The sequence below is a fragment of the Belonocnema kinseyi genome, chromosome 1 (genome assembly GCF_010883055.1).
Source record: "Belonocnema kinseyi isolate 2016_QV_RU_SX_M_011 chromosome 1, B_treatae_v1, whole genome shotgun sequence".
Classification (NCBI taxonomy): Eukaryota; Metazoa; Arthropoda; class Insecta; order Hymenoptera; family Cynipidae; genus Belonocnema; species Belonocnema kinseyi.
Genome location: NC_046657.1, coordinates 126,009,413 through 126,021,917, shown reverse-complemented (window position 1 = coordinate 126,021,917; position 12,505 = coordinate 126,009,413).

Here is a 12,505-nt window from a genome sequence, read left to right as displayed (position 1 = left end):
AAATGCATCAAATCTAATCCATCTCGAGTACTCACTCCTGAAAGCCCGGATTAAGAAAGCACAAGAGAAAAACTGTCGTGAACAGCTCCTAGATAAGAGGATCCACGGTATCTTCCACAGAAATGTGAACGATCAGTCAATGTCTTGTGAGCTAACATTTGCTTTCCTTAAATCGCCCGGATTAAAGTCTGGTACAGAGGGTTTCATTTTTGCATGCCAAGACGGTGTCATTTCCACCTTAACATACCGTCGCCACATTTTGAGCCAAGACATTCCCGATGATAGCTGCAGGGCGTGCCATGCACACCCCGAGCATTTAGCTCACATACTATCTAGTTGTCCAACACACGCGGGAACGACCTACATTCAAAGGCACAATGCGGCAGTAAGAGTACTTTATTACCATCTCTGTCACTCCTACGGCATTCACCTTAATATCGGTCCTCTAAATGCTCCTAGGGAAATTAAGTCAATTGTCGAGAATGGGAAGTGTTGTATACACTGGAACTTTATATTCTCGACAATTGTTTCTGTTGCTCACTCGAGGCATGACATGGTTCTCCTTGACTTCGAGAAGCGAACCATGTTCGTTATCGAATTTTCGGCACCAGCTGACAAAAACATCATAGCCAAGGAGAATGAAAAGAAAGAGAGGTATCGAGACCTTATAAGGGAGTTGCAACGATTGTACCCGGAATATTCTGTTAAACTGATCGTCCTTATCATCGGCGCTCTTGGAGGTGCCAAGCTTTCACTTGCTAATAGCCTAAAAAGCATCCCTGCGTGTCAACAATATGCTAGAACACTTGCGGGAAAAATGCAGAAGGCGGTTGTCCTTGAGTCGCTCCGTGTTCTTAGGCTCCACGAGGCTTTTGCTGGATCGTCGTATTGATTCCTTTACAGACTGTAACCACCTATCTCGCAGTTGTGAGACGTGGTTATGGCTGAAATTTTACCGCGATTTCGCTGGAAGCGGGTGCAATTTTTCAGATTAGCACCCGCTCCCGGCGAAATCCTGCGGTTGTCCTTATGACAAATTTTTAATTCTGAAAATTAATAAGAAAGTAGATTTCAATTTCAGCTACGAAAAAAAGGCATTTTCAATAAACGAATTAATTTTTTAGACAAAATGACTCATTTCTAATAAAGAATAGAAATTATTAAGAAACAGTTCCATACTTCAGATTTCCACTAAAAAAGTATATTAATTTTCCTAATTTTCCTCATTTTTCCAATTTGCTAAATGAAGACATTAAACCGTAAGCTTTGATTCCGGTCGTTCAAACTTCAGTACTGAAACAAGTCTAATATGCTTAATTAATCAAGAACATTGTGAATTTGTATCCAATTACAAAATTTCATTCAAATAATTAGTAAAACTTATTCAAATTTACGACAAATAACGCTTTTAATTTATGGATCACTTAAAATCAAAATGCATATTTTTTATATTGATCTAACATTTTGAATGTCAATCTAATTTACAAATGTTATTATCTGGGAGCAATTTTTATTTACATCTCTTTATCTAGCAGGAAAATAATTTTTTTGTCATTTTTTGCAAAAAATTTCGAAATGGTGAAAAGCAAAACACTTTTTCAATTGCGATCGAAATTAAAAATGGCATTGAAATAATTAAAATGTCTTTTTGTCGCGTACCAGAAACTTTGACCAAAATTTCTGAAACTCATAACAAACTTTGGTTTTAAATTTCGAAATAGCTCTAAATTTTTGCATGATGGTTTCACCGGATAATGGAATTCGGATAGTTTTTACATATATTTCAGATGGAGTGAAAGTTTTAAATAAAATTTCGAAACCTATCAAAAAAATAATATTTTACATTTTTCGACGATGTTTAAAAGTTTTAAAAGTGACTTTTCTAAATTGTATAAACAGTATACATTTTATTTCGAGACTTAGCAGGTTTCAAAATGAGATTATAGAAATTCAGTCAATTGGTTTACATTCAAAATGACAGGAAATAGGACACATGCATTATTATCACATGAAAAAAGAGTTTTTTACCTTTTTAATGTAAACTCAATTCATAAAGAAATCGCATATTCAACCTAATGTGCTGGATGAGCTTGTTTCTCTTTAACAAGTCGTTCGATATTGGGGTGAATATTCGAGTTGATTGCAAGCATGGGGTCACTTTCAATATTTTGCAATCTCGTTCGGTATTTATTTTTCGAAAATGTTACGGTTGAAAATCCTAACTCACAGAGATAGGAAGTCAGAAAGGGCATTAAAATTCGCAGAGCTTGAGATGAAAGTTGTGGATATTCATCCTTCAGAGATACCCAAAACTGAGAAACCGTACGAGTTGAGTGTTAAGCTTTCATTCGCAGGTTGACACTCAAATCAAAAAACTGATGTTGCAAATTTGTTTCAATTTGAGCATTGTGAACAACAACTGCGTTGAAAGGGCTGATGACCCACTCATTTTCGTATTCCCGAATAGGGGGGAAATACTCTCGAATCAACACTTTCATCTCACTCCAATGCGTGGTAAACAAATCCAGACTATATGCATCTGGTGAATAGCTGGCAGAATGAGCTTTTAGTAGAAGAAATGCATCAAATTGGTGCATTCTTAGTTGATGAACCCAATAATCAATTTTTAACAAGAATCCTTCCATTTCGTACTGGACAGTGATCATGTCACTATTACGGCCTTGCATTCGCGTATTGAGTTCATTAACTAGAGCAAAAATGTCAGCCGAATAACTCGTTTTGCATACCCAAGTTTGGTCATCAAACTCATGCGCCAGAGGGCTGTTCTCGTTGCATAAACAAAAATAAACTTCATCTTTTAATAACACTAATCTATTCAGAACTTTGCCCCGGGACAGCCACATTACTTCTGTATGGTACAATAAGTGTACGAAATCTGCTCCCAATTCGGAACATAGTTCTTCGAATAAACGAGTCTTTAAAGATGAAGTTTTTATGTAATTAACGATACTGACACATACCTCCATCACAGAAATTAAATCCCCGGGTAGAGGTTTCACAGCCAGTGCATATCCGTGAATCATGCGATGTGTCCATTTCGCATTTGGCGCTATTTCTAAAATACGTTTTGCGAACACTAAATGGACTTTCACCAACAGACAATTTCAACTGCTTCTTCACATCAGTTGACATATCCGGAATTCTTCGGTGAACTGTATTGTTCGAGTGAGGCATTTTCGTTATCTTTACAGCGGCATCTTCTCCCAAGATTTCTCGAACAGCGTCGATCATTCTGGGCATGCCTGTTGATTCCATAAGCGTGTGTGGCTTGGGATTTCGGGCAATTGTTAATGCCGAATGAAATGAGGTAGTTAACAATTTAGTATTGTCGGAAGAATCGGTGCTATTCATGGGATCGTTCAATAATCCTTTGCCCTCCTCAAAGAGCAAAGCTTTCAATTTGTCTTGGAAATAGTGCATCGGCTTCCCTGCATCTTGCGGATGTAAGCTGTCCAAATGTCTTTTTAATTTTGAAGGTGCCTTTGAGGCTGGAGAAAATTTCGCGAGACATGAAACGCACTGAGGCTGGTTTTTCTCCAAACGAAAACCGTATGCCAGATAATCACTCAACTTTTATTTAAAATTGCACAGCACTCACAACACGTCCAATAATAAGTTCGAAATTGTCACGTTTAATTTCGTAATTACTATCACTTATGTAATGTTTAGCACCGAAACTTATGTAGTTATTCCTCAGAAAACTTAAAGCAGAGAGGAAGATCCGTCTGCTTTGAATCTCAGAGGGAAACTGATAAATTTTCAGCCAAGTGAAATTAAACTTTTCATTTTTGCAAGGAATACCGAAAGATATAAATTATGATGCAGTGTTTTGTAAGGAAATTTGAATGCACTGGCAGCATAAATCTCACTTCGATGGGTCCTCAGATCATAAATTCTTCATGCTTCTTGAGGCTTGGAGCATCTTTCGAGTAACCCTGAGAAATTTGCATTTTGCCAACCTATGTACAGTGGTTTAAATGTGAAAGCAGCCATATTTGACAAGAAACTAAATCCGTATCGAATCAGGCGAATTTTACTCTTAAAGTTACAGAATCTGCCTGGAACAAAATATACTGTTCTTAAGACTTACGAGGAAAGTAGAATAATTTTTTTGTTTTTCTAATATGCCCACAAAAACCAATGTTGTGCGAAGTTATGCTAACTTTCATTTTGGAATTTTTTTTCAATAAAAAAAAAAAAATTTTTAAGCCTCTATAACTTTCGACCTATTTCAAATACTGATCTTTTTCTTTCAGTAGCGTTGATTTTGTTATTTCAAAAAGCAATAAAATATATTTAAAAATGGTTTAAAATCGATAAATTGACTCGTTTTTCATGAAAATCTGGAAAGTCTATTTTCTCGAAAACACTTTAATGTAATCCTTTTAAAGTTTTTGTTCAATTAGTACTTTTAGATGGAATTTCATAATACTTTTTTGTTAGATTATTAAAGAAGACAATGAACGCCATGAGAAACAAAAAGAAATTTTTTATCTTTTAAAAGAACCAGGCATTTTGTGTTAAATTTTATGTTATAAAACAATTCGAAATAATAGGATTTCCCATGTATTATTTTTTTTATCTTTTTGTAAGCCAGTAGATTAAACATAAAACAATAGAAATTGATGCACGGATACAATTATTTTAAAAATAAATTATTTAAGCAAAACTGTCACTGTTATAAACAAATCTTAGAAGCAAAAATACATTTGTGGAACTTTTGTAGGATTAAATATTTTCCCCTCATAAAAAATCAGCTTTAAAAACACTAAAATGTTCTTTCTCATTAAAAATGTTGAAAAGAATAAGTATTAGATATTGTTATTGACAAATTATATAAACAATTGAATTATATTCGTGTGTTTCTACAGAAAAAAATTATTTTTTCACGAGGAGCAGTGGCTGGAAAAATAATTTCTTTCTCCAAAAACGTACCCATATAATGCAATTGTTTATCTAACTTGTTAAGAACAGTGAATCATACTATTGCCTAACAACATTTTTAATGTGAAATAAAATTGGGTTGTATTTAAAGATGAGTTGTCTTGAAAAAATATATTTCGTTCTATGAAAGTTCTATAAATGTTTTTTGTTTATAAAATTTGTTTATAACAGTGACTTTTTTGTTGTAATAAAGATAAATAATAATGCATTGGAAAATCATATTTTCTTAAATTGTTTAATAACATAACATTTAACACAAAACGCGAATGGAAATTCGGCTTCGAGGAATTGTTGTGGAATTTTATCCAGAGTATTTAATATTTTATCACTTAAGATCAATCAAAAATTACGACCTTTAGCTTGATTTTTCCGCGAAAATCCATTACTAGACCACTTTGTAGCATAACAAAAATGTTATAACTTTTGAAATTGTTCACCGACTTTTGTCTATCTTCTTTAATTGTTCCCCTTAAAATATAACAAGTATAACGCACTCTATTAAAATTCGCTAATGAATATTTTACTTAATTTTCCATTTTTCTCAATCGACTCTAATTCTCTTACAATGGAAAGGTCGAGCACGGCAAGTTCCACGCCCGCACCACAGGCAGTGAAGTGTCCCCCTTGCCGGCAGGGTATTGTGAAAAAATGTGAGGGTAGCGACCCTGCCGCTCCCCAGAAACTGCATAAAAAGTTTGGGAATCGCTGGTCTAGTGGAATATTTATTATAATTGGTTAATTAATTTTTAATTGCTCAAACAAATGGAATTTGTTTAAACATCTTTTCTTATTTTGAACATTCGTTTTCCCCCCTACAAATTATTACTATTAGTCTAGAGGAATATTTATTAACGTTTCTTTATTATTAATTGTTTATTATTTTAACAAATGGAATTCGTTTAAGCAATCTTTTTTGAAAATTCTTTTTTTCTTTAAAAATTAAGATTATTGGTCCATTGAAATATTTATTAGCATTAGTTAATTAATTTTCAATTGTTTAAACAAATGGAAATCAAATTAAACTGTAAATATATACAAAAAACCTGAAACACATTTCTAGTCGATGTGAGTGGTGTATTAAAATTTGTTTCAAAGTTTGAACTTGGCAATTTGTCAGCAGGCGACCGAAAAATCTCAAAAAATAGAACTACAAAAATAATAAAATTGCCGAAATATAAAAATCCCAAATTAAAAGATTCATGAATAATAAAATTCACTACAGTTTATAATATGACCCTATTTGAAAATTCCATAAGAACAAAATTTTCAAAATGTTCAAAACTGTATAAAATAATTATAAAAAAATTTAAATAACAATCATTATAAGGAATGTATTTCTGAATGAGCAAGTTTGCTTAAAAATGAGCACAGTCTTTAAAATAATTTCTTTATACAATTTGTATACAATTATTGTTATTTAAAATTCAAGAAATAATTTTCATATAGTTTAAGCATTGATACATATATTCGATAATTGTGCTTTTAATAAATGAATAATATTAATTTTTTAAAAATAACAATTTTTTAATTTCTCTAATTCAGAGATTTCATAATTTGGAAATTTCTAACGGGAATTGTATTATTCAGGAATTTTACAGTGTCGGAAATTTTGTTTTTGGGATTTTTTCATCGTCTCTTTTGGCATTGTAAATTAAAATATTTTAAAATTATATAAATAATAAACATCTAAAGAAAATGTGCCAAAATTTACATGACCATTACTAACTAATTGAATTTTGAAACAATGTATCTTTAAAGTTCTAGATTTTATAAACAAATAGAGTAATAAAACAAAATAAAACGAATTTTTTTCATCAATAAAATATAATAATTATGGTAGTATTATTTATTGTTATTGAACTAAATATTATCATAAATTAATAGACAGAAATAAAAGGACTTAAAAGAAAGGAAATAAAATAAATGGAGTATATTATACTATTTAGCTTGAAACAATGCAAAATATATGTTATGCAAATGTTTTTTTTTTAATTATCTAACATTGTCTATTTTTAATCATTAATTTATCTTTGCAATTATCAATTTAGTTACAATTTTTAATGTAGATTATTGTCATCAAAAAATTAACTGACATTTATTAATTTACTTTTTAACTCTCATTATACCATTATATCATTATATCATTTGAACTGTCATTATATTTTCTTATACTTCTATTTAAAAAAAGAAAAGTTTAAAAAAATTACCGAGATGCAAGCTTTTAAAATGTTCATTACTGGAAAAAAATGTCTAAAAAAAACTCGTTAAAAGTACATATTTTTTAATATTGATTAAATTCTAAATTATCTGAGTACGCTTAAAAATTAAAATTTGAAATTATTAAAAATAATTTCAAAATATATTTTTCGGAAGTCATCTGTTAAATTAATAACAAAAAATGGCAGCGTATATAAAATGTATTAATTTGCAAATAGACCGAAAGTATTCGACAAGAGTTCGCGTAAAAAAACAACACAAAAAGCAACATTTTTGTGTAGAGAATTAAGTATAATAATTTGTCTATAAAATAAACAAATATTTATCAACGGTAACACTTTGTCGGAAAACATAATTATTGATATAATTACAAGGAGGCTAGAGGGAAGAACGTTTTGTTACCGCCCTTACATGTCTGCGATGTAAATTTGTTAATATATATTTTTGAAACACTTTGTTTACAGAATTAATCATTAATAATAAGCCTTTAATTTTAATGGTCATATATCATCTTAGCGATGAGTGCAAGCTGAATAAGCAAAATAATAAAACATCGTTTTGCACCATTTTCTGGACAATTTAGTCCTCAATGTTGCTTTAAAAAAATCTAGAATCGGTAAATAATTGCGTTGTAAATGTCATTTTAAAGCTGTTTTTTTTTTATTTCACGCGGTTCCAATTTCAAACGCTGGACCGTCGAAAGTGACGGTGCAACTTTTTTTGTCCTGTCGCAGAGTAGAGTATAACAGAGCGTATAGTCGAATAAGCTTTTCGCTTACTCAGGTAAGCGATTGTGATTTTTTTAAAAGGAAATTATCAAACAGCTTATAGCGAAGCGAATTATTTCACTTTATTTATATATTTTCCAATTATAGAATGCACATTGAAAAATTCAGTTGAAACAATCAAACAGTTAACAATTCGATTTTGTTCGTTAAATTCATTTTTTTTATCAAAAATTTCTTTGGCTTAAATATCAAGTACTGTTTTTTTTCTTGAAAATTCATCTTTGTACGTTAAAAATTCAACTTCTTGCTTGAAAGTTAAACAACGTTATTAAAAATTCATATTTTGGCTGAGAATTCGTGAAACATTTAGTTAAAATGGAACTTTTTGGTTGGGAATAATTTGTTTCTTACTCATATTTAGGAATGGAAAATTCAACCGTTGTGGAAACTGATCACTTTGATTTGTGAAAATTCACTTTTGCTATTTGAAAATTGTTAAGTTTTCATGAAAAATTGAAGTTTTCTATTATTAGTTAATAAGTGATCTCTTTGAAATTCAAAAATGAACTATTTGGTTAAAATTCGCCTTTTTTGGTTAAAAATTAACGCGGTAGTGGGAGGGCGTTTGAGCTCGCCGATTGGCTGCGAGAACGAAAACCTAGTCGCAGCCTAGCGGTGGAAGTCGTCAGCCAGGCCCGCTTGTCTTGGTCTCCACGCGTCGATCCTATTTTATCTTAGCCCAACTAGAATAAAGCGAAACTCAAACTACGATTTAAAAATATAAATAGATGAATAAAAATCACAGACATTTCATTTAAGGGGTAACATCTATGTAGATCCCCGTTTTTGAAGGTCGTGTTTGGAATTTTTTTCAAAGAAGCTTTATATTTGATGCAAAATCTAATTAGATGACTATTATACATGTTTTGAAGTGCATACATTAATTTTTACTAAATATATTGAAAAGCAAAATGGCGCTTATACAACGCTATAAGCATCAGAGGAAATTTAAGAGAGGCCTCCACTACCACCAACTTTTCGTCGTCGCAATGGATCCGAAATCAAAAATATTAAGTTTTTTCTTAATGTTTGAACTAAAAGCAAGGGAAGTACGTAGGGGCTTCAAAAAATATCACATTTTAAAAAATTAGCGGAAATTAAAAAAAAAAAATTTTTTTCGTAAAAAAAAAATTAAAATTCGGTCGTAAAAGAGTTTTCAATTTTTCAACGAAACCCTATATACTTTCTTAGAAAATAATGTTATAAAGCTTGTGTAAAAATTTTTAATCGATCGGATCAAAATCTGGGATACCTAGCGTCTGATACTCACAACTCGGAGACATTTCTTTTCTTTGTAAAAATACTTTAGGATGTTCTTTTTAACATAAAACTGCACCATTTTTGCTAAAATAAAAACGATTTTTTGACATTTTTACACAGGTGTCGTTCGGGTCTTCGTACTACAATATATTAATCATTTATTTAACCTGTTGGCTTAATCCAACCCTTTTACCAAAGTTATTATAAACGTAAATGCGGTGCTAGTTAAGTTACCCGCCATAAATATAGACGGCGCGTCCGGCGAAAAAAGTCACTTCCCCTCTACCCACTGCTCCCCATACATAGCACCATCCCATATAGTTTGCCAAGAGCCACTTGGCACGCTGTAAGCAACTCTCGGCACACCTTTGAGGCGCACTTATGGTAAACTTAGCTTGGACAAGAACCATAAAAATTAAAATTAAATTGCCAAAATTTCATAACAAATGTAAAATATCCACGCTTTGTAAGACATGGTTATTTCAATAGATACCAGAGAGAAAATTAAATGCATAATTTATATTTCTGTTTCATATATTTTGTAATATTTCTAAAGTTATTTGATTATTTCCAAATATATCTTTGTTATTTACTTATTTCTCATCTTTTGATATTCTTTTATAAGCAACAATTTATTTACTTCATTATATTATTTTTTTATTCCAACAGATACAACTTTTAGTGCAATATTTATACATTGTTCTTTAATATTATTAAGTGTTTATTTTTATATTTGTACAGTTTGCAATTTCTACAGATATTTTAGTTTATTGGACTAATGAATTTCCCGCATGTATTTTAAAATTTCCTAATTATTACGTTCCGATCACTGATAATGAGTGAATGGCAGAGTAATAATAAGTTCATAAATGTATAACTGCTCTCTGGGTCAAACCTGTATTTGGTGTTAGAATTTCTCTACTTTGAATCGGAAAACTTTGAACCCTCAGAGCAGAGGCTAAAATATATATATTTAAATAAAAAAACATGGGTGAATTTATTTGACTAAGAGAACGATTTGGTGAACATGTCCGTTGAAATTTCTCAAATGTGATTTTTTTGGGCCCCAAATTAATTAAAACTTTTAACCCAATGCTTCGAAATTTAAAATTCATTAATTTTCATGACATGCATGTCAAATTTAATGAATTAGGAAGATTTATAATTGAGAATTCTTTACTTTTAATTTTCAAAATCATGAAAATTTATATGAATTTTTATTTTATTTTGTTATTTAATTAAAATTTTGTTAGATTTAAACTAATTAATTTATTTGTTATTTATTTTATTTATACATCATTTAAAATTCAAGAGTTTTAAATTGCAGATCGTTAAAATTAAAGAATTTTCCATTGCAAGTCTTCAAAATTAAACTTTTCAAACAAAATTTCATAATATAGCTTTAAAATATAAATCTTGAAAACTAAATAATTTGAAATTCCAAATCTTCAACATTTCAAATCACGGCAGTACTCAGAGTACAGATATTTTTTACATTCACATAAAAAAAGTTATTACATTTGTGTAAAATATTACGTCTGGTCACGAAATACAGGTTTTTACGAGTGTTTCTGCCTTTCCATATGCATGTTTGTTTGCAAGTATAATAACTTTTGAAAAAATAATCTATTATATTGGCCGTTGGTTTACTCTTCAAGTGTCAGAAACTAAAGATCAAGTTCATTGGCTTTTTTGGGTGAAAATTCAAAAAGTTAGAGAATTTTCAAAATTTCTGAGCCAATTTTTTTCAAGATTTAAAAATTCCATGTACGGGTATTCGTAATAATTGGAAATCCGAACAATTTACCTCATCGACTTCTTTTGATAAAAAGAATATTACCAGAATTATAGCGTTTTCAACAAATTAAAAAAAATACCAAAATGAAAATTGTAAACTAACCAGCGCGAGACTTGAAAGAAAAACTCGAGAGAAGAAAAACGTTGCTTTTTGAGAGCCCTACAATATTATCATAACAACTTTTAAGATAGTTTTGAATAATCGAAAATTCAAATTTTGAAAGAACCAAAAATAATGAAAAATCATAAATTTAATTTGGAGATCAAACTGTGCAAGATGCGGAAAAAAAGATAAATAAAAAATTGTGCACTTTAAAAAGATCCAAAAGTTTTTTATCAATTACTTTTTGATACGAAGGGTAGTTTTTGTTTTATTCCTAAAAAAACAACATTAAAAATATAAGATATAAGTCTTTGGACAAACGACATAAGCAATGAAAAAAATAAATAGATAAAAGTTGTTTACCTTAAAAAGAGCTAATGAATGTGTTATTAATCTAAAATGCTATTAACAATTTTCTATGTTATTAATGTTACTAATGTCGCAAGATTTCGGAAATCTGAACATTTTCTTCGAGACATTCGGAAAGCACACATAAAGAGAACACATAGATAAAGAATACATAATAAGGAGTAAATGAAAACAAATTCACGAATTGGATTATGTTTGGATGAAACCAGACATAATCAAGGATGTTCAGAAATCATGAATTAAAATTCACTTATAAAGCACCACGGTTGCAAATGTCATTCTTTGACTATCGCAATTTTTTTTACAATTATAAAATGTCATATAAATAAAAAATTAAACTTTACGTACCAAAAAAATAAGTAAGGAAAGAAGATAAACAAGGCAACCTCGCAATCCCTTTAATGCATGTTTGTTTTCTTTATTTTGCCCTTTGTTATTTCTCAATTTTTCAATTCATAAAAAATATATTTTTCAATATTTTGGTGTTAATTTAACAAAGATTGTCCAAATGACAAAATTTATTTTAGAATGTGTCAAAATATAAATGCAATAACAAAATTATTATGAACTGAAAAAAATTTAAATTTCAAATTGGATAATCACGAAATTACAATTTCTCTTTAAGATTCAAAGCTAAACTTCAAATGCAAACGCATTTTCTGGTAAAGTTTGATACAAGCCGGGTTACGTGGGTGGTGGCTGAACCCGACTTGATCTAAAAATGATGTTGTGGGTTGATAGTTGTTCGGTATGTGAGACGACGTGTCTCACGATACCGCGTGGAGGGCCGTTCGTACCCTACTGGGTAGAGGCCACTAACCACTATCCTAACCACTGGTTGCGGATGGAGGGCCGTTCGTACCCTCCGGGGTAGAGGCCACTAACCACTGGGGTTCTCTAGTGTCTGGAGGAGGACGGCCTGCAGTCTTCTGGAAGACCGGCTTGCAGGGCGTCGCGGAGGGCGGCCAAGCGACGGTGGACTCGGGTGCGCTTGCCGGGACGGGGA